At 32.2% G+C, this 24,147-nt stretch overlaps 2 long non-coding RNA genes across 2 annotated transcripts; both read right to left on the reverse strand.

Moving 5' to 3' along the window:
* Nucleotides 1-522: 522 nt before the first annotated feature.
* On the reverse strand, nt 523-2,502 carry LOC127700768 (uncharacterized). Its single transcript, XR_007981709.1, has 2 exons — nt 2,375-2,502; nt 523-742 (listed from the first exon to the last, which is right to left on the reverse strand). It is a non-coding gene; the product is annotated as an uncharacterized LOC127700768 (long non-coding RNA).
* A 1,760-nt stretch (nt 2,503-4,262) lies between these two features.
* Nucleotides 4,263-7,469, reverse strand: LOC127700769 (uncharacterized). The gene is made up of 3 exons (XR_007981710.1): nt 7,307-7,469; nt 7,095-7,182; nt 4,263-7,032 (listed from the first exon to the last, which is right to left on the reverse strand). It is a non-coding gene; the product is annotated as an uncharacterized LOC127700769 (long non-coding RNA).
* Nucleotides 7,470-24,147: the final 16,678 nt, after the last annotated feature.

A 24,147-nucleotide genomic window follows, 5' to 3' on the forward strand; every position in this document is an offset into this window, starting at 1 on the left:
CCTTTAAACATGTTTAACCCTGCCACATTCTATATGTGTCTGTCTTTAGTCAGGGGCCTGTAATCCAGTTCATTGGTTCATGTCGGTCATATTTGTTTTTCGTAAATTGTTTTGTTATGAATTAGGCCGTTAGTTTTCTCAATTGAATTGTTTCATATTTTTTCTTATTTAGGGGCCTTTTATAGCCGACTATACGGTATTGGTTTTTCTCATTGTTGAAGGCCGTACGGTTGCCTATAATTGCTTACATCCACTTCATTTGAACTTTGGTGTATAGTTGTCTCATTACAATCATACCATATCTCCTTATTTTTACATTAAACTGATCTACATGTCTTTCTATTTTACATTAATATTGAATTTACTTCAATAACAGTTAAATAATTTTATAAGGATTAAGTGACAACCGTGGGAAAAATGCAAACTTTGTATTCGAAGATTGCTTGTGTTTAAATATCTAATTATTTTTTTTTCTATTCTTTTACTTTTACACAAGTAAAGGCAAATAATGAATGCATATAATAATATTTTAGGAATATTTAATCAAATTTCATATTTCTTTATAGTGTTCTCTTCTTAAATTCAAATGGATTCCATTCTTCAAGATCATCATTCTCCTCTTGTTCATCAAATTCATTTGAAAACCATCCTCTCCAGGATTCTCTGCGTTCTCTATGCAAAAAGTTTGTTGCTCTCTTTTTATTGAGTTCAACCGTCGATAAACCTCCTCGTTTGGTCTTACCTGCAATTACAGTATAATATTTCAATAGTCCCCAAACACGAACATGTTAATTCACACGAATTTTGCTCAAGTGAAATTCACCTCAAACGAGCTAGTACGTGAAACTCAAATGAAAATTTTCAAATGAATTTCACGTGAATTGGGATTCACATGAATCTAATGTGAAATTTTTCAGGTGAATTTCATATGAACTTTACAAATACATTTTCGGTATTTTTCATGTTTTTAATTAAATTTGAAAATTTAGATGTTATTTGAATAACTTTATTTTGAAAATTCACGTGAATTTCAAATGAAAAAAATGCATGCGATTTTCAAGTGAGTTTCATGTTAGATTCACATAAAACTCATGTGAAATCAGTTCACGTGAGTTTCACGTATAAGCTCGTTTGTGGTGAAATCCATATGATTTTCACATAAGATTCGCATGAACTTAAATTCACTTGAGTGAAATTTGCCTGTGTAAACTCATCACAGATATTAGGATTAACATTTTCTTTCGTTAACAAAAGACTCATTAGTGACGCTCGAATAAAAAATGTTAAAAAGGCCAAATAAAGTACGAAGTTGAAGAGTATTGAGGACCCAAAAGTCTGAAAGGTTTTGCCAAATACAGATAAGATAATCTATTCATGGGGTAGAAAATCCTCGGGTATTTCGAAAAATTCAAAGTTGTGTAAACAGTTAATCTGTACTATTATTTGTCTGTTTGTCTTTTTATTTTTGGCCATGGCGTTGTCAGTTTGTTTTCGATCTATGAGTTTGACTGCCCCTCTGGTATCTTTCGTCCCTCTTTTAATTTATAATTATGACCTTATCATTTATAATTCCTGTCAACACAGAAGTGATGTGTAAAAAGAGAGACACAAAATGAAACTGGCATTTACAAAAGACCGGTAGCGACATTCTGTTTTGAACATTTCTCATTTTCATTTTGACATTATTAATTTTCCAAGTTGACATTTCATGTCCAAGTTGAAAATTTTCAGTTCTGAGTTGACATTTCTTAGTTCCAAGTTGATATTTGTCAGTTCAAAATTGACATTTCTCAGTTCAAATTTGACATTTTTTTTGTCAACATGGAATATTGACTCCAGCACAAAACAAGTTCATCTTGAAATCAACAATTGATATATCAAAAAAGGGGATCTCGTTGATTTAAAAGGAAGACTTTTCATGAGTTATATCTTGTTATAAAGAAATGTAAAGATATGGGAAAGATGTATTAGAAAGTACCCATGTATAATATTAAGTATAAAACAATTGTCATTATCATATCTCATCCAGTACGTTCGTAGCTTAAAGACTTTATGGCTTATGATTATCAGGAAAGAAAAAAAGTGCCCAAAATAAGTAGTAAACCTTCAAATCTACCATGAATAATTTACTACAATATAAAAAATAAATCGCATTGCTATTGTCGATTCAGCACGATTTAGAACTTGTTAATGCACATGTGAAATTCTAAAAAGGCTAAATATATTAATAATTAATGTAACAAATAAATGTTTTATCAGATGGGGATTTTCAAAATATTAATAGTAACACAGACAATTTAAAAAAACAAAATCGTAAAACAGACGTTTTTCATTAAATCAATACGAATATTTGTCTTATAAGTCAATAACTAACCTGTCATTGGTAATGACTGCACAAATGCTGCCAATATCAAAATAACGTAAAATGCAACACAAAGTTTCGATACCATTGTTAGTCTGCTTGATACCTTAGTTGGCACTGATCTTTTGTTCGTAATAAAATATTCAAGTTGATGACAATTAGGGAAAGGTCATAGTATGTAGCTAAAACTATTATAAAAGCTCTGATCTCTTGTTGGAGGTGAAAATATTCAACATGATGACAATTAGGGGAAGGTCATTTACAATCACTTAATAGTATCTCTCAAGTTAAATACGTTTGATTACAGTGAATGGTGTTTGACATTTAAAGTGTTCATGGGCACGATCATGATACATCTATCAATATTGGTGCTACGACCTTGTTTCAAAGAGGACAGTTTAGAAATGGAAAACAACACTTTATAAATTGCATGCGTCAGAAGCGCTTTTCTGGATAAACCATCATCAAGAACGCTCAAAGCCGAATATTTGAAAGCCAAGGATGTATAACAAGAACCGAAACAGTTGAAGAGCTATATGACCAGAAAGAACTTATAAAATAACCAAATCCTTCTAAGGTCATCTTTGCTTAAATGAATTGAAACCTTAGTTTCTTTAGAAGTATCATATTTATCTTTTCGGCAAACGGAAAATTACCATCTAATTTTCCGATTTTATATTCCCGTTGGCATTTTTATTTAACTTAGTTACAAGAGAAAAAAAACCAACATCCATCGGCTTATATGCCCTATTAATTTCATCAGTGGTGAGAGAGATGGCCGTCAAACCTTTCGTCTGTGTGCATTCAACTTACCTGTTTCATGATTGGTGAGAGTGTAACACAATGTGTTTCATAACAATAATTATCAAGGTGTAATCAAATATAGCATAACTGAAACAAATACATTTACCCTTTAGACACTTAATAACAATGTGTACGAATATTATAGACATATACCCTGCAGCCAGTAAATGACAATGTCCACTGTTAAATAACATGTATCCTGCAGAGGTTAATTGCATTGTTTGACAATTAACCTCAGACTAGTATTATTCAACATTCAGACTACTACGCAACCTGCCAACAGCTATGGGCCATAGTTTAAAGATGATTAATGGCCCACTGAACTATATAAGATCCAGCTTTGGACTCGAACGGGGATAGATTCGTACAGATGGATTCCGACAGGAGATTCCGCCAAGGTCTCCCCCTTGTGGGTAGGCTGGAATTAATTCACTAACCATCCGAATTACTCAGTCAGGACCGAACAGTTATACCACTATACGATCACGTGTCCGTGTGACGATTTACTGAACTTTCAAACAATTGAACTTTAGAGACACTTTATGAACATTCGAACATTTGAACTTTAGAATCTTTCTTGACTTTGTAATTACATAATACAATTATTTAATCAACCACTGACTTCATTACATAAGTCAAGTTGATGCCGTGTGACCAGGATCGACTTGGGTTGGCTAAAACAACGCAAAGGAATATAAAACGTAAGACCTAAGTTACTTTCATTTTTTCTTTATGGACAATCAAGATATTTCTATGTCAGTACAAAAATTAGAAATGGCTTTTCAAGGGATGGCACACATGTTAAGTACAATTTTTAATTTTAAAGGGAGTAAGGCCGTATATTTAAAAGGCTTAAAATCAGCCGTTTGTTCACGAGAAGTGGTTCACATGAAACTTTTTATTAGGTATTTTACGGTATTATAGGTCAATTTAAAAATTAAGAATACACTTTTTTTTTATCAGAATTAAAGGTTATTTTTGGTGTAATTTTTTATTTGCTGTTATTCAATAGATAGGATAAATCAAATATATGATTCTTAAAAAAGTAAAACTTTTTTTTTTAAAGTTTGAAGCTAGTTTTTCGTTTAAAGTAAATATGTATGGAAAAAAAAAATATAAAATGTCTGATACTAAAGCATTTTCCCCCGTATTCAATGGTGGTTTTTGGTCATATTATGGGTTTTTTTTTTTTTTTTTTGGAAGATACACTCAATTATTCTAGAAAACATATGTTTTACGTAAAATTAGTAGAGCACCGGTATATATGAAGGTTGAATTAGAACCTTTGGTAATTGAAGTTAAGGGTACATTGTGGTTCATATGTTTGCGATGTTATAGCCATTGACGATTATGGTTTACGCAGTTGGGTAGTGTTTACGCACATTTGTTTAGAGAAAACAAATAGTCTATAATTTTAGATTCCAACCCCTTCTTCGGAAGATTAAAATAAGTGATGTTAAGTAATTAAATGGTGCAAGTTGTTTTATGGTGTTAGATTACGCCTTATTTACATAACATAAATGTTAATAGATAAAGAGAAGTATCTTCAGAAAATAGCACATTAAAGATAAATGTTGATATGTTTTGCCCTAAGGGATTTACAATATTTTTGTGGTAGATCGATATTTGTAAAAAAATGAGAGACATATGAACTTCATGACTAATGACAAAATCTAAGTGAAATAGATAATTGATATTAAAGGAAAACTAGCATTAAAATAAAATTGATTTCTTTTTACAATTATGAGGATAATTATCAGAAATTAAAATAAGAATAAGAAAATAATTAATTTAGTAGTAAAACAAAAAATGAGTCTAAACAATGGGCTTTGTTCATAAATAAGCATAGAACAAACTTTAAATTGTTTTGGTTTTTAAGAAGTAAGTCAAGTTTAAAAAAAAAATAGAATGAATAAAAACATTCAATCATAATGAAATGTATAAAAAGGATAGGCAGTAGGTTGCTGATGTTTTAAAGCAAATTAAAAATATATATATAAAAAAAAGAAAGGAAAGACTATGATGAGGAAACTATATACATTTTTTGGAAATGTAAACGATTACGGAGAAAGACATTTTTTTTCGCAACAAGGTGTTGTTGTCAAATAGGAAATATAGAGTCAGTAACAAATTGCACAAGGCGTAGTTAAAATTTTATCAATGTAATCTTAAATATTTTTAAGAGTGATGAGCCTGAATAAATTTGTGGACTACATTTAGCATTAAGATTAATTAATGAGAAACTAAAGTTAAAGACGTAAAAGTATTACAATTGGTTACAAAGTAACACATATAATTTTTAGTAAATTTTTTTTATAGGTATCATGTAGGTGTAGGGGTTATATAGAATGATCGAATTAAACTTATTTGATTGTAGATTTGTAAATATGTTTCTCATGTCTTATGTAAATAAACGTATCTTTGTTTTTATCATGTAGGATTCTCAAAATTGTAGAAGTTGTATACGACAGTTTTTTTTTCCCCTCTTTTGTTTTTTTTTTAATCAGATAATTCGATATTTAAAAGAACGTATTGATTTTACCGAGAAATTGTTTTATTAAATTTTGCTAGGCTTGAATAACCCAGTGAACTAAAGGCGATTGAACAAACGATTGATAAATAAAAAAGAAGTTAACAAGTTTAAGTTTTTCCAAATTGAGATAAGTTTATCAGTGGGGTTTAGGTGCGATCTTCATTGGAATAGCCATATTTTTGTACTGTTAATTTGTTCAGAATATATCTTGGTTGGCCAAAAAGAAGGTGTGAGTTTTGGTTCTAATGCCACGAACAATGGGTACAAAATGGTGTCTACGTGATTGGTTGGGACAGATGTTACTGATTCCAGAGAGATGTCTTCCTCTGCGCCATTGATCAAGGACAAAACTTAACCGAAGGCCGATGTTAACAGCCTCTTAAGAAGGATGAACCAACCAGCTAGATGCGTCAACTACTTCGTAATGGAAATGATGATGACTGACACGTGTACAAAGATGTGTGCCCTTTCCAGCAGTTGATGAACAATATGCTATAATGGTGACGGGGAAAAGTATGCACAATATATACCCAAATCTTGAACTTTATGAATCATGTGAACTCTATGTATCCAGATGTTGGATTTGCCGAATTTTATGAACTATATATGTGGTGATGGTTACAGAAGACTTAACAAGGAACTACAGAATTTATAATAACCTACAGGAAGAAAAACTATCGTATTTTACCGAACTTTCGTTCTATTTGGATGAAAGGCATTTGTAACACAATGTGTTTTATAACAATAATTATCAAGGTGTAATCAAATATAGCATAACTGAAACAAATACATTTACCCTTTAGACACTTAATAACAATGTGTACGAATATTATAGACATATACCCTGCAGCCAGTAAATGACAATGTCCACTGTTAAATAACATGTATAATGCAGAGGTTAATTGCATTGTTTGACAATTAACCTCAGACTAGTATAATTCAACATCCAGACTACTACGCAACCTGCCAACAGCTATGGGCCATAGTTTAAAGATGATTAATGGCCCACTGAACTATATAAGATCCAGCTTTGGACTCGAACGGGGATAGATTCGTACAGATGGATTCCGACAGGAGATTCCGCCAAGGTCTCCCCCTTGTGGGTAGGCTGGAATTAATTCACTAACCATCCGAATTACTCAGTCAGGACCGAACAGTTATACCACTATACGATCACGTGTCCGTGTGACGATTTACTGAACTTTCAAACAATTGAACTTTAGAGACACTTTATGAACATTCGAACATTTGAACTTTAGAATCTTTCTTGACTTTGTAATTACATAATAAAATTATTTAATCAACTTCATTACAAGAGAGATGTCCGTCAAACCTTTCGTCTGTGTGCATTCAACTTACCTGTTTCATGATTTGTGAGAGAGATGTCCGTCAAACCTTTCGTCTGTGTGCATTCAACTTACCTGTTTCATGATTGGTGAGAGAGATGTCCGTCAAACCTTTCGTCTGTGTGCATTCAACTTACCTGTTTCATGATTGGTGAGAGAGATGGCCGTCAAACATTTCGTCTGTGTGTATTCAACTTACCTGTTTCATGATTGGTGAGAGAGATGGCCGTTAAACCTTTCGTCTGTGTGCTTTCAAATTACCTGTTTCATGATTGGTGAGAGAGATGTCCGTCAAACCTTTCGTCTGTGTGCATTCAACTTACCTGTTTTATGATTGGTGAGAGAGATGGCCGTCAAACCTTTCGTCTGTGTGCATTCAACTTACCTCTTTCATAAAAACAAGTATTTAGACAGGAAAACTTGATGTACGAATTCTATAAATAAATTAAAATATATCTTCCCAATCCTTTTTTTATTTTTAGAAATGACACAACAATTTATGTATTTTTCATAAATGTACAAAATTCTAATCTGTCATCGTCCTTTCCGTTGAATCATCTTTTTGTGTACACCATTGAGTTTTGAAGATATATATATTTTTCAGATATAAGATATGGTATTTTATTGTAATACTCATAGAAGAGAAGGAGCCGCCTACCCATCCGGAGCACCTGAGCTCACCCTCAATTTTCGTTGGGGTACATGTTAAAAAATGTATCTGGATCTTTCGTTTTCTTTGTAGTGTTTGTGCACTTGTTTGTCATTTTTCTTTTTGCCCACGTTGTTATCTACACGTTTCTTTTTCCTCCTCAGTATTTTTTTTGTTGTTCTTTATAATATTTATTGATTGTAAACAATAACGGTATATTACATTATGGGACACTATCTTTGTCTCAAATATATAAATATATTTCGAAAATTAAAAGGCTTATTCATAAACCAAGGGTTATTGAATGATAGGATCTTACTGATTAAGTTGAGGAATCTTTGACGTATGATATAGAAATAAGGAGACTGAACATACATAACTGTCATTGAGACGCTCCACCAGAGACTATTGGACGATTATGTAAACAGCTATAGGTCACCGTATGGCCTTCAACAATGGGCAAAACCAATAGCGTATCTATACTACTAAAATAACGAGGTATGTTATACTAGTAAATATAAAATTCCCCGGTATAACAAAATTGGAAAAAACTCAAAAGAGTACAAACCAAGATTGGTGCTTAAACTGTAATAAATGGCTAACAACTTTTGCAGACAGGAATCAGCGACCACTTAATTATAGGTTCCTGACTGTTATAATCGATAGCAACATACAGAATGTATCGGGGTTAAACATGTCTGTGCTTGCTAAACACCTCTAAGTGATGGAACAACACAACAAATGACACATTAACTTTTATCATGTGTAATATATATTCTAGAACGACATACAATTCTAATTGGTTAACTTCCCTAACCATACCAATTCTAAGTTGAACGATTGATTATTGATGCTTATTGGTTTGTAATCAAAGAATCGTGCTGCACATTTCCTGTGATGCGAGTTTTTTCAACATTTTCTGTGTGTTGTGAGTTTTTTTTTCAATGCACGTTCAGTTATTGTGGAAGATTTACCTATCATTTTGATTAATACGCTTACGGTTTAGTTTTATTTCGTGAAAGTCGCGGTTTAACCATATTTCCTCATTTATTTTTCATATTTTTAAACTAAATAAGCAATTATGACAACGGATAATATCACGATACTGGCCTTTATACTGTAATAAAATATTAAATATTATAAACAGCAATAGGTTAAAACATATGAAGTCTATGTTATGGTTGAAAGGGGATTTTGGGGTAGACGTAAATCAGAAGGTAAGACAGGGACACAGATAAATCAAATGAAATCAAGAGGTTAATTTGTTCTTGAGTGAGTGTCAAAAGTTACCGGATTTAGATAAACACCAATTTTACAAAAAAATATTCCTTTATTTTCATTGTGCCATCAAAGATATACTTGCTACTTGATCTTATTTTTTAATGCAATAAAACTGTATTCTAAATGAGTTCACTTGAATAAAATACAACTTTAGAATGATAAACATGGTCGGCATGGTTCAAAAGTGTATTTTGGATGATGTTACGATCGTTTTCGCCTTTTCGATGATTGTTATACCTTTATACACGAACGAATCAAATATTGTGAGAAAAAAAACACGTCAACAATCAAATTGCATTCTAAATCAATTCATTTCAATAAAATACAAGCTGAGAATGATGTGCATGGTCTGTATATTCAGATGATTGTCGCTGTAAATCAAAAATAATCCGACTTTTGTTACAAATGATGATTTTTATTATGGGTAAGGTCAGGCGATCAAGAGGTTGTCAGCCTGACCATTTGCTGTCAAGATACAACATAGTTGTCATCTTTTATACATTAAATATAAATATAGACAACGCAAGCATGATTTGATTCGGACTTGTGATATTAAATACAATAAGAAATAGACTACACAATGAAACCTCATGAAACCCTAAGGATGCAGGCTATTTGTCTCCTTTTCATCGCAAGGTTTTGCATTTCAGTTTCAGGTAAGAATCGATTATGTCTTGTTTTGGAATTTTTCGATAATCAAATTATCATGAAGAAGTCTCTTTAACGGTTATCTAAGATTAAAACAATCATTAACATGGTTCTATTTCTAGAATTAAACTTTTTTCTTAACCTGATTTTTGGGTTTATATGACTGTAAAAAAACAATTGGTGAAGAAAAAATCATATGGTGGTGTGCTTCTTTTTTTTTGCTACGGCCCTTTGAAAGTACCCAATTATGATGATTTTCCCATTTTTCATTCATTTTTACCATTCATGGGCTATTATCGTGAAAAAAATCACAGTTCCACAATTAAATTTTTTTTCATACTTTCAATAAAGATGAAATGGACCAATCTGAATAAATTTAACTTAAAAACAACTATAGGTAGGTGTTAATATGAGAAAGTTTTATCATATTTTGATGCTTTTTTGTGTCAAATTTACCATACTGTCAATTTTGTAAATTTGTCATTTTTCTCTGTTTTAAGATCAAAATGCATATTATTTCAACTCCTTTGTTATAAATGATTGAAAAAATACATATCTAAGAAATTTGAAAAGAAAAAAGTGATATGGGATGTACATGTAAAATCATTTCTTGTACCCGTTACCCATTTTCTCAAAATTTTGGCTAAAAAGACTGACTTGATTGGTAATAAAATTTGAAAAATTTATAACTCAAAAACCACTTATTGTAAATACACAATTTTTTAACAGAGTTAAGTTTGATTATAACATTTCTTAAATTCATTGATATTTTTCACTTGTATCACGTGTTTTGGAAATAATTCCAGAACGAGATTTCAACGAGACTGAAAGTCAGAAGAATGCATCCTTAAAATAATAATATTTAAAAAAGTAAAATAACAAAAATACCGAACATAATAGGTAAAAATTTTAAAAAAGGGGTACAGCAGTCAACATTGTCTTATAATCTTATCATTATAAAAACAAACAAATTTGTCAGCAAAGAAAAACAAAAAAGCATATTGACAAAGCACACTAGCAAAAACGAAAGACAAGAATAATTTACAACGCCTTTTTTCAGTAGATAATAACATATCAAAATTATTGGGGAAAAAACCAGAGACAGGTTTCGTGTGCATGTTTCGAGACATAATTAAACTTTTGGCCTAAAAAATTTACTCTGGATTTTCTTTTTGAGGAATATGGGACGAAATGAATAATAAGCTGCATGATATATATAGAAATAACAAGAATGTTAAATAATTTCATCAGAAGTGTATTTGATATGATTTTACGATTATTTTCGCCTTTTCGATGATTATTAGTCCTTTATACACGAATGAACTAAATATTAAAAAAAAAAAAAAAAAAAAAAAACAATTCAACTTAAATTTTTAAAGTAAATTTTTGATACCAGTTTACGTCAGTTGTATATTTAAGATAACAATTAATGAACTTTTAGGCAATATAGTTCATTTATCTAAAGTGTAACCGGTTAAAGTGTATACTAATTGTATTCTTTAAATCTTGTTTACTATATCTTTAGAAGTTAGAAAGGCACATGTTTACTATAGCTATAGAAGTTAGAAAGACGCATGTTTACTATAGCTATAGAAGTTAGAAAGACACATTTTTACTATAGCTATAGAAGTTAGAAAGACACATGTTTACTATATCTTTAGAAGTTAGAAAGGCACATGTTTACTATAGCTGTAGAAGTTAGAAAGGCACATGTTTACTATAGCTATAGATGTTAGAAAGGCACATGTTTACTATAGCTGTAGAAGTTAGAAAGGCACATGTTTACTATAGCTGTAGAAGTTAGAAAGGCACATGTTTACTATAGCTATAGATGTTAGAAAGGCACATGTTTACTATAGCTATAGAAGTTAGAACGGCACATGTTTATTATAGCTATAGAAGTTTGAAAGGCACATGTTTACTATAGCTTTAGAAGTTAGAAAGGCACATGTTTACTATAGCTATAGAAGTTAGAAAGGCACATGTTTACTATAGCTATAGATGTTAGAAAGGCACATGTTTACTATAGCTGTAGAAGTTAGAAAGGCACATGTTTACTATAGCTATAGATGTTAGAAAGGCACATGTTTACTATAGCTGTAGAAGTTAGAAAGGCACATGTTTACTATAGCTATAGATGTTAGAAAGGTCCATGTTTACTATAGCTGTAGAAGTTAGAAAGGCACATGTTTACTATAGCTATAGAAGTTAGAAAGGCACATGTTTACTATAGCTTTAGAAGTTAGAAAGGCACATGTTTACTATAGCTATAGAAGTTAGAAAGGCACATGTTTACTATAGCTATAGATGTTAGAAAGGCACATGTTTACTATAGCTGTAGAAGTTAGAAAGGCACATGTTTACTATAGCTATAGAAGTTAGAAAGACACATGTTTACTATATCTTTAGAAGTTAGAAAGGCACATGTTTACTATAGCTATAGATGTTAGAAAGGCACATGTTTACTATAGCTGTAGAAGTTAGAAAGGCACATGTTTACTATAGCTTTAGAAGTTAGAAAGGCACATGTTTACTATAGCTTTAGAAGTTAGAAAGGCACATGTTTACTATAGCTATAGATGTTAGAAAGGCACATGTTTACTATAGCTGTAGAAGTTAGAAAGGCACATGTTTACTATAGCTATAGAAGTTAGAAAGACACATGTTTACTATATCTTTAGAAGTTAGAAAGGCACATGTTTACTATAGCTATAGATGTTAGAAAGGCACATGTTTACTATAGCTGTAGAAGTTAGAAAGGCACATGTTTACTATAGCTTTAGAAGTTAGAAATGCACATGTTTACTATAGCTTTAGAAGTTAGAAAGGCACATGTTTACTATAGCTGTAGAAGTTAGAAGGCACATGTTTACTATAGCTGTAGAAGTTAGAAAGGCACATGTTTACTATAGCTTTAGAAGTTAGAAAGGCACATGTTTACTATAGCTGTAGAAGTTAGAAAGGCACATGTTTACTATAGCTATAGAAGTTAGAAAGGCACATGTTTACTTTAGCTGTAGAAGTTAGAAAGGCACATGTTTACTATAGCTGTAGAAGTTAGAAAGGCACATGTTTACTTTAGCTATAGAAGTTAGAAAGGCACATGTTTACTTTAGCTGTAGAAGTTAGAAAGGCACATGTTTACTATAGCTATAGAAGTTAGAAAGGCACATGTTTACTTTAGCTATAGAAGTTAGAAAGGCACATGTTTACTTTAGCTATAGAAATCAGAAAGGCACATGTTTACTATAGCTATAGAAGTTGTAACGAAGTCAGTAAGTGGATAAATAATTTTTATTATGTAATTACAAAGTTAAGACTGTTTCTAAAGATCAAATGTTCGATTGTTCACAAACTGTCTTTAAAGTTGAATTGTTCGAATGTTCATATCGTCACATGGACACGTGATCGTATAGTATAATGGTATAACTGTTCGGTGCTGACTGAGTAATTTGGATGGTTAGTGAATTAATTCCAGCCTACCCACAAGGGGGAGACCTTGGCGGATCTCCTGTCGGAATCTGCTGTTCGAATCTATCTGTACGAATCTGGTGTAATCGAATTCTGTCTTGAAGTCCATTGAGAGATCTTATATAGTCTAGTGGTCCATACAAACGTTCTATAGCTGTAGGCCGGTTACGTAGTAGTCTGGTTGTGGAGTAATACTAGTCTGTGGTTAATTGTCAAACTATGCAATTAACCCCTGACGGATACATGTTATTTCACAGTAGACATGGTCATTTATTGGCTGCAGGGTATATGTCTATAATATTCGTACAGATTGTTATTAAGTGTCTAAAGGTTACATGTAATCGTTTCGGATTTGCTGTATTTAGATACTTCCTGATGATTAACGTATGGAACACAATTGTGTTACATAATGCCTTCCATCCAAAATAGAACGAAAGTTCGGTAAAATACGATAGTTTTTCTTCCTGTAGGTTATTATAAATTCTGTAGTTTTTTGTTAAGTCTTCTGTAATCATCACTACATATATAGTTCATAAAATTCGGCAAATCCAACATCTGGATAATACATAGAGTTCATATGGTTCATAAAGTTCAATATTTGGGTATATATTGTGCATACTTTTTCCCGTCATGATCATAGCATATTGTTCCTCTACTACTGGAAAGTGCGCAATTCTTCGTACAAGTGTCGGTCATCATCTGCTAATGGATCCGGCCATTGACGTTGTAAGGTTTACCATCTAGTCCCATTACTAAGTTGTTGACGTATCTATCTCTAGGTAAATCTTTCTCAAGAGACTATTAACATCGGTCTCCGGTTACGTTTCGTCCCTGATCAATGGCGCAGAGGAAGACATCTCTCTGGAAGCAGTAACATCTGTTCCAACCAATTGCGTTGACACCATTTTGTACCCGTTGTTCGGGCATTAGAACCAGAATTCACACCTTTCTTTTTGGCTAACCAAGATATATTCTTAATAATTTAACAGTACAAAATATGGCTATTCAAATGAAGATCGCACCAAACCCACTGATAAACTTATCCCAATTCGGAAAAAACTAAATATTGTTTACTACTTTTTTATTTATCAATCGTTTGTTCAATCGCCTTTAGTTCACTGGGTTATTCAAGCCTAGCAAATTTTAATAAAATAATTTCTAGGTAAAATCAATACGTTCTCTTAAATATCTGGTTAAAACAAAAAACAAAAGAGGGAAAAAAAAAACTGTCGTATACAACTTCAACAATTTTGAGAATCTTACATGATAAAAACAAAGATACGTTTATTTACACAAGACATAAGAAACATATTTACAAATTTTCAATCAAATGAGTTCAATTCGATCATTTTATATAACCCTACACCTACATGATACCTATACAAATAAATACTAAAATTTGTATGTGTTACTTTGTTACCAATTGTAATACTTTTACTTCTTTAACCTAAGTGTCTCATTATTCAATCTTAACGCTAAAAATACACCACAGGTTTATTCTCATCACTCTTAAAAATATTTAAGATTACATTGATAAAATTTAACTACGTCTTGCGCAATTTGTTACTGACTCTATATTTCCTATTTGACAACAACACCTTGTTGCGAAAAAAAAAATGCCTTTCTCCTCAATCTATTACATTTTTCCCCAAACAGGTTTATAGTTTCCTCATCATAATCTTTCCTTTCTTTTTTTATATATATCATTTTAATTTGCTTTAAAACATCAGCAACCTACTGCCTATCCTTTTATACATTTCATTATGACTGAATGTATATATGTTGAGATTTTATTCATTCTTTTTTTTTTTTTTAAACTTGACTTATTTCTTAAAAACCAAAACAATTTAAAGTTTTTTTTATGCTTATTTATGAACAAAACCCATTGTTTAGACTCATTTTTTGTTTTACTACTAAATTAATTATTTTCTTATTCTTATTTTAATTTCTGATAATTATCCTCATAATTGTTTTTAAAAAAAATCTATTTTATTTTAATGCTAGTTTTCCTTTAATATCAATTATCTATTTCACTTAAATTTTGCCATTAGTCATGAAGTTCATATGTCTCTCATTTTTTACAAACATCAATCTACCACAAAAATACTGTAAATCCCTTAGGGCAAAACATATCAACATTTATCTTTAATGTGCTATTTTCTGAAGATACTTCTCTTTATCTATTAACATTTATTTTATGTAAATAAGGTGTAATCTAACACCATAAAACAACTTGCACCATTTAATTACTTAACATCACTTATGTTAATCATCCGAAGAAGGGGTTGGAATCTAAAATTATAGACTATTTGTTTTCTCTAAACAAATGTGCGTAAACACTACCCAACTGCGTAAACCCATAATCATCAATGGCAATAACACGCAAACAATGTATCCTCAATGTACCCTTAACTTCATCTACCAAAGGTTCTAATTCAACCTTAATTTACACCGGTGCTCTACTAATTTTACGTAAGATATATATTTTCTAGAATAATCTAATGTATCTTCAAGAAAACAACCATAATATGATCAAAAACCATAAATACGAAAAAATGCTATAGTATCAGACATTTTACTTTTTTTTATTACATATTTACTGTAAACGAAAAACTAGCTTCTTCAAATTAAAAAAAAAAGTTTTATTTTCAAGAATCATACTAAATATATATGACGTATCCTATCTATTAAATAACTGCATATAAAAATAACTAAAAAAATATCTTCAATTGTTTTAAGAATATGTGTATTCATAATTCTTAAATTGACGTACAATATCTAAAAATACTAATAAAAAATTTCGTGCGAACCACAGCTCGTGAACAAACTTCTGATTTTAAGCCTTTTAAATATACTGCCTCACTCCCTTTAAAATTAAAAACTGTACTTAACATGTGTGCCATCCCTTGAAAAGCCATTTCTACTTTTTGCGCTGACATAGAAATATCTTGATTGTCAATAAAGAAAAAATGAAAGTAACTTAGTTCTTACGTTTTATATTCCTTTGCATTGTTTAAGCGTGATTCCAAGTCGATCCTGCTGTCTCGGCACCAAATTTACGACTTGTAACGAAGTCAGTAAGTGGATAAATAATTTTTATTATGTAATTACAAAGTTAAGACTGTTTCTAAAGATCAAATGTTCGATTGTTCACAAACTGTCTTTAAAGTGGAATTGTTCGAATGTTCATATCGTCACATGAACACGTGATCGTATAGTATAGTGGTATAACTGTTCGGTGCTGACTGAGTAATTTGGATGGTTAGTGAATTAATTCCAGCCTACCCACAAGGGGGAGACCTTGGCGGATCTCCTATCGGAATCTGCTGTTCAAATCTATCTGTACGAATCTGGTGTAATCGAATTCTGTCTTGAAGTCCATTGAGAGATCTTATATAGTCTAGTGGTCCATACAAACGGTCCATAGCTGTAGGCCGGTTACGTAGTAGTCTGGTTGTGGAGTAATACTAGTCTGTGGTTAATTGTCAAACTATGCAATTAACCCCTGACGGATACATGTTATTTCACAGTAGACATGGTCATTTATTGGCTGCAGGGTATATGTCTATAATATTCGTACAGATTGCTATTAAGTGTCTAAAGGTTACATGTAATCGTTTCGGATTTGCTGTATTTAGTTACTTCCTGATGATTAACGTATGGAACACAATTGTGTTACAAAGTTAGAAAGGCACATGTTTCATTTTTAAATATTCAGATACAGTTCTTCATATATAAAATAAAGAAGATGTGTTATGATTGCCAGTTAGACAACAATCATGCTCTTTTTTAATGCCACATTTCATAAAAATCAAAGAGGCCATCATTTTATTTGCTTCTTTAAATTAATATAGACAAGATTATACCCGACAAAAATGGTGTACAAACTACTGGCTAAGGACAGGAAAATATAGAACGCAGTATATTATCAGACAAATAGTCAATACTGCTGTATAAGTAGAGCTTGCATGAAAAAAGAGACAGAATATACCAGGGTACATTCAAAAAGTGGAAGAAAAACTGACAGCACCATGGCAAGCAAACGAAAAACGAGGAACTTAAGATTCACGAACTCTACAAGAACCGTAGTTAAACTCAGGTGCTCCGGAAGGGTAAGCAGTTCCTGCTCCACATGTGGCACCCGTTCTGGTGCTCAAGAAAGTTTTTGTCATATCATTAGCACAGATGGCTTAAGGATTAAACGTTTTGGGATTATAAGCCTGATATCTGCAGCAAGTTTCTACTTGGACAGGAGTATAATTTCTAAGACCAAATAATACACTACAAGTTGTATGATTTCAGCACGTGTTTTTGAGAGATTTTCTTCGTCATATTAGAGCTAGCACAAAATCAAGAGCGTAGGAAGCAAAATAAGAAAACAATTGGGAGAAACTAATTAAAAACCCACCCTTAACAAAACAACAGATTTATTCTGCAATAATATTTTCCTGAGGTAGTCGTTACATTAATTCTAACAAAACTTTATATAGATTATAATACAGTCAAAATATACAATTTAATGTCATATTAAACGAGTCTTAGTGTTTATCATGTTATTGATATTAATAAAACAGTGCATGCATATTAAAACTAAATCTGTGCACGTTGCTTTTTACATGTATTACAATCTATAACGTATAATCGACCAAAAATATTTCATTCTGTGACTTTTGATTGAAAACTTTGGCTGCCAATCAACTTTCGGGTTTTAATAGCGAAGTTAAATGATTGATACCTTTCTAAACAATCCACATAGAATCATGAAGCGCGTTTATAATTATTGAGATGGTCGAGCAACGAATAAGAGACAGAATATACCAGGGTACATTCAAAAAGTGGAAGAAAAACTGACAGCACCATGGCAAGCAAACGAAAAACGAGGAACTTAAGATTCACGAACTCTACAAGAACCGTAGTTAAACTCAGGTGCTCCGGAAGGGTAAGCAGTTCCTGCTCCACATGTGGCACCCGTTCTGGTGCTCAAGAAAGTTTTTAAATTTCTATTATGTTTTTTTTTTTAAATATTTCCATGCGTTTCCATTTGTTAATTAATTTCATAACAGTTGTAACTTGATTTGGCGTATTATTTTTTTCTTCAGAAGTGGTTAAATACTATCTTCCTTCCAAGTTTGTTAACTTTACTTTCATCTATGTTTTTCCCGTCGCACTTGCTCTGTGCTATTGCCGAATTTCTAAAGGGAAATATCATGGTAAAGTTCAATGCATACCGAAAAGCTGTTGGCGAATAAGAGCACGAGAAGACAATTCAAAAAAGGAACATTTTGAAGATTTGGATGAAACGAAGGACTTTCTTTTGAAAGAAAGTCTATGCACTGGTTTTTTTGTTTGTAAAATTTGTAGTATCATATGACTTTAAATCATACCAGTTAAAAACACATCACTATAGGACACACGGTTACATATGGCACTGAAAGTGTACTTGCAGCGGAAAAAATATAAACATATGATATATATTACACGAGCCAGTGATCTCTCTAAAATGAGACATGTACTGCGGAAATATCAACAGACACATATACGTATACCCCTTTTCGCTTCTATATATGTTTTTATATCCATCCTTTAGTAAAACTATTCAGTTTTGTGTGAGTGAGCGCTACCAGGTGGCTAAAATTAGTCAGCAGTTATATACTGAAAATCTTAAACTTGTTTATCTTATTGATTTGAATGTTTTCTTTATCCAACATAGAGTTGTCTCAAAGTTTTAGAAGCGTTTTGTTATAATAGTTTTACCATGTTACACTTAATATCGCAGTATTAGAACAGTATTATATTGTTGATAATTCCAGTCCAGAGTTGTTACTGTTGTAAATATTATGCTACGTACTCAAGCCAGTTAACCACATTTTCGATGACATGTTCTGTTTTTTTTTTCAACTATATTTTTGTGAGATTAACTTTATATTCCTCTTTGCATTCAAATGAACCCACCAGATGATATATACTAACTAAACAAAATGAACATTTTAATACATTCCACTTAATATATCATTGCTATCCTGTAGAATTTAATGACAATCAAATTTTAATATGTATACATGCATGTGGATATTGCTCTGTGTTGAAGGCCATACCGTGAACTAGTTGGAAACATCAACCATTTTGGTCTCTGGTGGAAGGTTGTCTTATTGACATTCATACAAATTCTTATTTTTAGAAGAATTGGTAAATTGTAAAGATGGATTAATGTGTTAAGTTCAATTACCACATAAACATTCCTGTTAAATTTCATGCTTTTAACTAGTATACATTATTGTTAAGGGGTCAGCTGAAGCCAGCCTCTGGGTGCGGGATTTTTCTAGCTGTGTTGAAGACCCATTCGTGGCCTTGGGCTGCTATCTGCTCTTTGGTGGGTTGTTGTCTCTTTGACACATTCCCCTTTCCATTTTCAATTTCATTTTAATATAACTTTGTAATGATACTAGCAAATATAAATAAAAGATTACCAAATTTCAAGGAAAAATCTTTATTCTAAAACAGCTAAAAATGTAAACAATATAATAGTTTCATTTGCGGTAAAATTTTAATTCATGTACAATGTACCATCAGCTTTGGGATTCTCTTTTATTCTGATACATGTTTTTTGTCATAACCTAAATCTTTCAATTCGGTGGCGTTGTTGCTTCGTCGTTTGATCTTGATAGGTATACGGTGAATCATTCTAGGATATTACTACACCGTGCGTGAGTCAAGTAATTCACTTAGTGGGACACCCCTTACAATATCACTGAAATTTTAGCTTGTTCTTCTGCTGTTTGAATCTTGGTGAAAATATCCGATGGTAGTGGGTTCCAATCTTTAATTATGTTTGGTATGAAGCAGAATTTTAAGTACTCCTTTCCGAAAAGATAGAGAAAATTTCTGGATAAGGGAATTAGGTACTGCAATGCCATGTGGTTGCAATGATAATGTCAAAGGAGTAGGAAATTTGTCAAGTCCAGCCTGCAGTGATGTTAATGTAATGAGTTTATTTAATAATACCTTACGACAACAACGTAGTCATGGGCAAAAACATTACCATCGGCCTAATGTAAAAAAGTCTTCCAAATCTAGATCGCACTCTGGGAGCTTTGATGACCTTTTTTCACATCTTCATCATCCGCTAGGGTTACATTACATTAGAACTATTCTTTTATCACTTCCTGTTAGTTTTCTTAAATGTTTGAGAGATTATGCTCTTGACAAAGGATGCATCAATACATTTTCTCCAATATACAGACTTGTCAGTATAATTTGTGATGTAACTCTTTTCCGTCTTTTCAAACCAGTAAGATCGGACCCTTTACATGAGGAAAAGAGGAAATTCCTTCCTGTTCACTTTACCAACAGAGGAATTGATGCAATCAACATCTGCAACGTTCTACATCACAAGGAGGTAACATCTAAAACTCCTATTTATTTTCAAAATCAGTCTGTTCCTATTGTATCCTACAGTTACACCAAAACCATTGCACTCAAAGTATTTAACTATAAACAAGCATTGCAGGACTTTGATTTAGAACAATGCCTAAAAAACCCTCCGACATGTGACTGTTTCCATTCGCCTCATGGTCCTAAGTTTAGAGAACCCCAACACATCAATTAGAACCATAATTTCAAAATAATTATGGATTCCATTGAGGACTACGCCAGAGCATGGGCTAGACGAGAAGAAGTTGAACTGGACACTTTGTCAGAATGGGTCAAAACAATCAGGTCTCTGATAAAAGATCGCATTCATAAGTTGAAAAACTGTGTGAATGATCGACCAAAGTCCATTTTCAGAGACAAAGAGGCTGTGAAATGTCTATCATCTCTTCTTGCTAAGTATGTTGTTACTCCTGCGGACAAAGCTTCAAATAATATTGTCTTTGTATGTAAATCGTATTACTACGAATGTCTTGTAAAAGAATTAGGAATAAATGAGCACTCAGGTAATCCCACATACAAAGACATATCATTTGACAAGGATGAGATTTTGGCGAATCATAAGTCCTTCATGGCTTCAATGAACATTACATTGAACAACAAATTAGAGGACTTACCTTATTTGTATTGGATACCTAAGCTTCACAAAATTCCGTACAAACAACGGAACATTGCCGACTCATCTACATGTTCCACCAAAGAATTGTCCATTAGATTGACTAAAATACTCTCCGCAGTGAAAGAGGGTCTTCAGAAATACTGTGAAACTATTTACTCGAGAAGTGGTATTAATCATATGTGGATTCTTAAAACTCTAAATAACTTCTGGATAATTTTAAATCTCGGTCTATTTCTGAAATTAGTTCTATCAAAACTTTTGATTTTTCAACCCTGTATACCACCATTCCCCATGTGAAATTGAATAATCACCTAAAAGAAATAATCCACAATGCCTTTCAACAAGCATACGCTATAAATTTATTACTTTGTGATACCATAAGGCATATTTCGTTATCTGCGAACAAAAGGGTAAAACATGCTACACAAAGGAACAAGTGATCAGTATGCTGGAGTTTCTTATAGACAACATTTTTGTTGAATTTGGTGATAGACTATTTCAACAAATTGTTGGCATTCCTATGGGAACGAACTGTGCGCCTCTCCTTTCCGACCTCTTCTTATTTTCATATGAATTGGAGTTCCTTCAGACACTTGTCAAAAACAAGAAGATCAAAGAAGCCAGATTATTTGATTTCACTTTCAGATATATTGATGATGTTCTTTCCATTAACAATCCGAACTTTTCTGTTTGGGTTCCATTAATATATTCCCCAGAACTAGAAATTAAAGAAACAACAGACACGGCTTTCTCCGCCTCATTTTTAGACTCATACCTCGAATTTGACATACATAGTCATCTTAGTACCAGAATCTATGACAAACGAGACGATTTTAATTTTAAAATTATCAATTTTCCTCACCTTAGTAGCAATATACCAACTTCACCTGCTTACGGAATATACATTTCTCAACTTATTCGGTATGCAAGAGCTTGCAGCTGCTACTCAGACTTTGTAAAACGTCACCTGTGTCTGAGTAGAAAATTGATGAACCAGGTGTATGTCAAAGAACGTCTCGTCCTTTTTCTTAAAAAGTTCATCGGAAGGTACCAAGACCTTGTTGATAAATATTCCGTATCAACTTCACAAATAATACATGATGGTCTTGAAGTATAGATTATGCGTACTGAAGTTGTTTATCATCTTAATCACGTGTTATAGTGTTCTTTTTATTTGTCTTTATTAATATTACTTTTACTGTTTGGTCTGTTTTTGGTGATATACATTTGACGTGGCTCGGTACTTATGCATCCTGTCATTGTGTTGTTTGTATTATTTTTCATTTTTACTTGTGTGCTTTGTCCGTGTGACATTTTATGTTTCTTTGATACATATGACGTGTCTCTGTACTTTAAACATCCCGCCATTGTGTTCTATTATAATTTTTGCATATTTGAACGACAAAATTATTTTATATCTCTACCTGTGTGACGTTTACATTCTGACGTCAAACACGCTATTCTACACCAGAGTTAATGTTAAAATTACGATTCGGTCCCAGAGCTTAAAATCCCTCAATCCTTTATGGGTTGATTTTGCATGCATAAATAAAATACAAAAATAAGCAAGCAATGATCGAGGTTGTTAAATGTAATATTTGCTATTTTTGTGCTTCTTTGTTAAATATTTGTTCGTTTTTGTTGTGATTAAGATTGTGACACGGTGTTGACTGCTGTATCCCTATTTTACATTTTTACCTATTATGTCTGTTTGTTTTATTCACACATCGTTGTCAATATAATGGAATTTGATGCGACTGTCATACAAGTGAGAAGTTTAGCGCTATAAAACCGGGTTCAATCCACCATTTTCTACATAAGAAAATGCCTGTACCAAGTCAGGAATATGACAGTTGTTGTCCATTCGTTTGATGTGTTTGTGCTTTTGATTTTTGCCATTTGATTAGGGACTTTCCGTTTTGGATTTTCCTCGGAGTGGAGTATTTTTGTGATTTAACTTTTTGTTTGCAGTCTCAGGAAATGTTGGCCATAATGCATGTTCTTGGTTGTCCTTGATGTTTTTTTTTTCAGTTGCTAAGATCATCATAGACAAATGGTAAATTGGCTTGCCTTTGAAGAAGAGGATAAGTCTGTTTTGGGTTCACCGATCTTTTAGGGATGGTAGTTGCAGCTGGTCTAAAAATTACTGTCATATTTCCTGGGTCTTTATTGTAGTTTGATGTTATGAATGTTTGTGGTCTTGCACGAAAAACTTCCAACAAATCGGTAAAAGAATTGTTCAAATCATATTCTACTAATGTGTTTGCCTGCGTTATCACTGTAACTACAAATATTCCTCTCATGTCTTACGTTAAGAATGTTTATCATATTAAATTTGGCAATAATATTGTAACAACAACGTTGTGAATGTTATATTTAGATCGTTTTTGTTGTCAATTTCCATTTTTGTATGGCATTACTTTCAAACGCACAACTGATTAAAAATTTTGTTTCATAAATTTAACGACGGACGCGCGCGGCTCCGTACTGGACGCGGGTTTTTAAAAAAAGTACTTTTTTCTTGTCGACCTTTCACAACACGCGGGAAATCCGACGGACGATGTATTAATATGGCATGGCCTTAGAGTATTCGCTTTCTCTGTAAACTAGTTTTAATCTCAGAGAATATTTGCCTTCACTGAAAACTGGTTTCAATCTTAATTTCGACTAATAGATAAACCTAGAGAGTATTCGCCCTCACTGAAAACTAGTTTCAATCTAAATTTCAACTAATAGATAAACCACGTTATCGAAGACTAAGTGTCATCAGCATACCTCTGCAAGATTCAGTGTAAAGACGTCATGATCAGCTTGACTATGTGCAATACAAACATATAAGTATCAACACTCAACCTAACAAATATTAAAGACATGCATAGTCTAACAAATAAAATGTACTAAAAATATAAAAATGTCCGAAGGGTGACAGCAAAATATTAAAAACTTTCGACACATTATTTTTACTCATTTTTACATAAATTAACCGACTGATAGTCTCAAGATAAA

Source organism: Mytilus californianus, unplaced genomic scaffold (genome assembly GCF_021869535.1).
Source record: "Mytilus californianus isolate M0D057914Y unplaced genomic scaffold, xbMytCali1.0.p SCAF_5, whole genome shotgun sequence".
Classification (NCBI taxonomy): domain Eukaryota; kingdom Metazoa; phylum Mollusca; class Bivalvia; order Mytilida; family Mytilidae; genus Mytilus; species Mytilus californianus.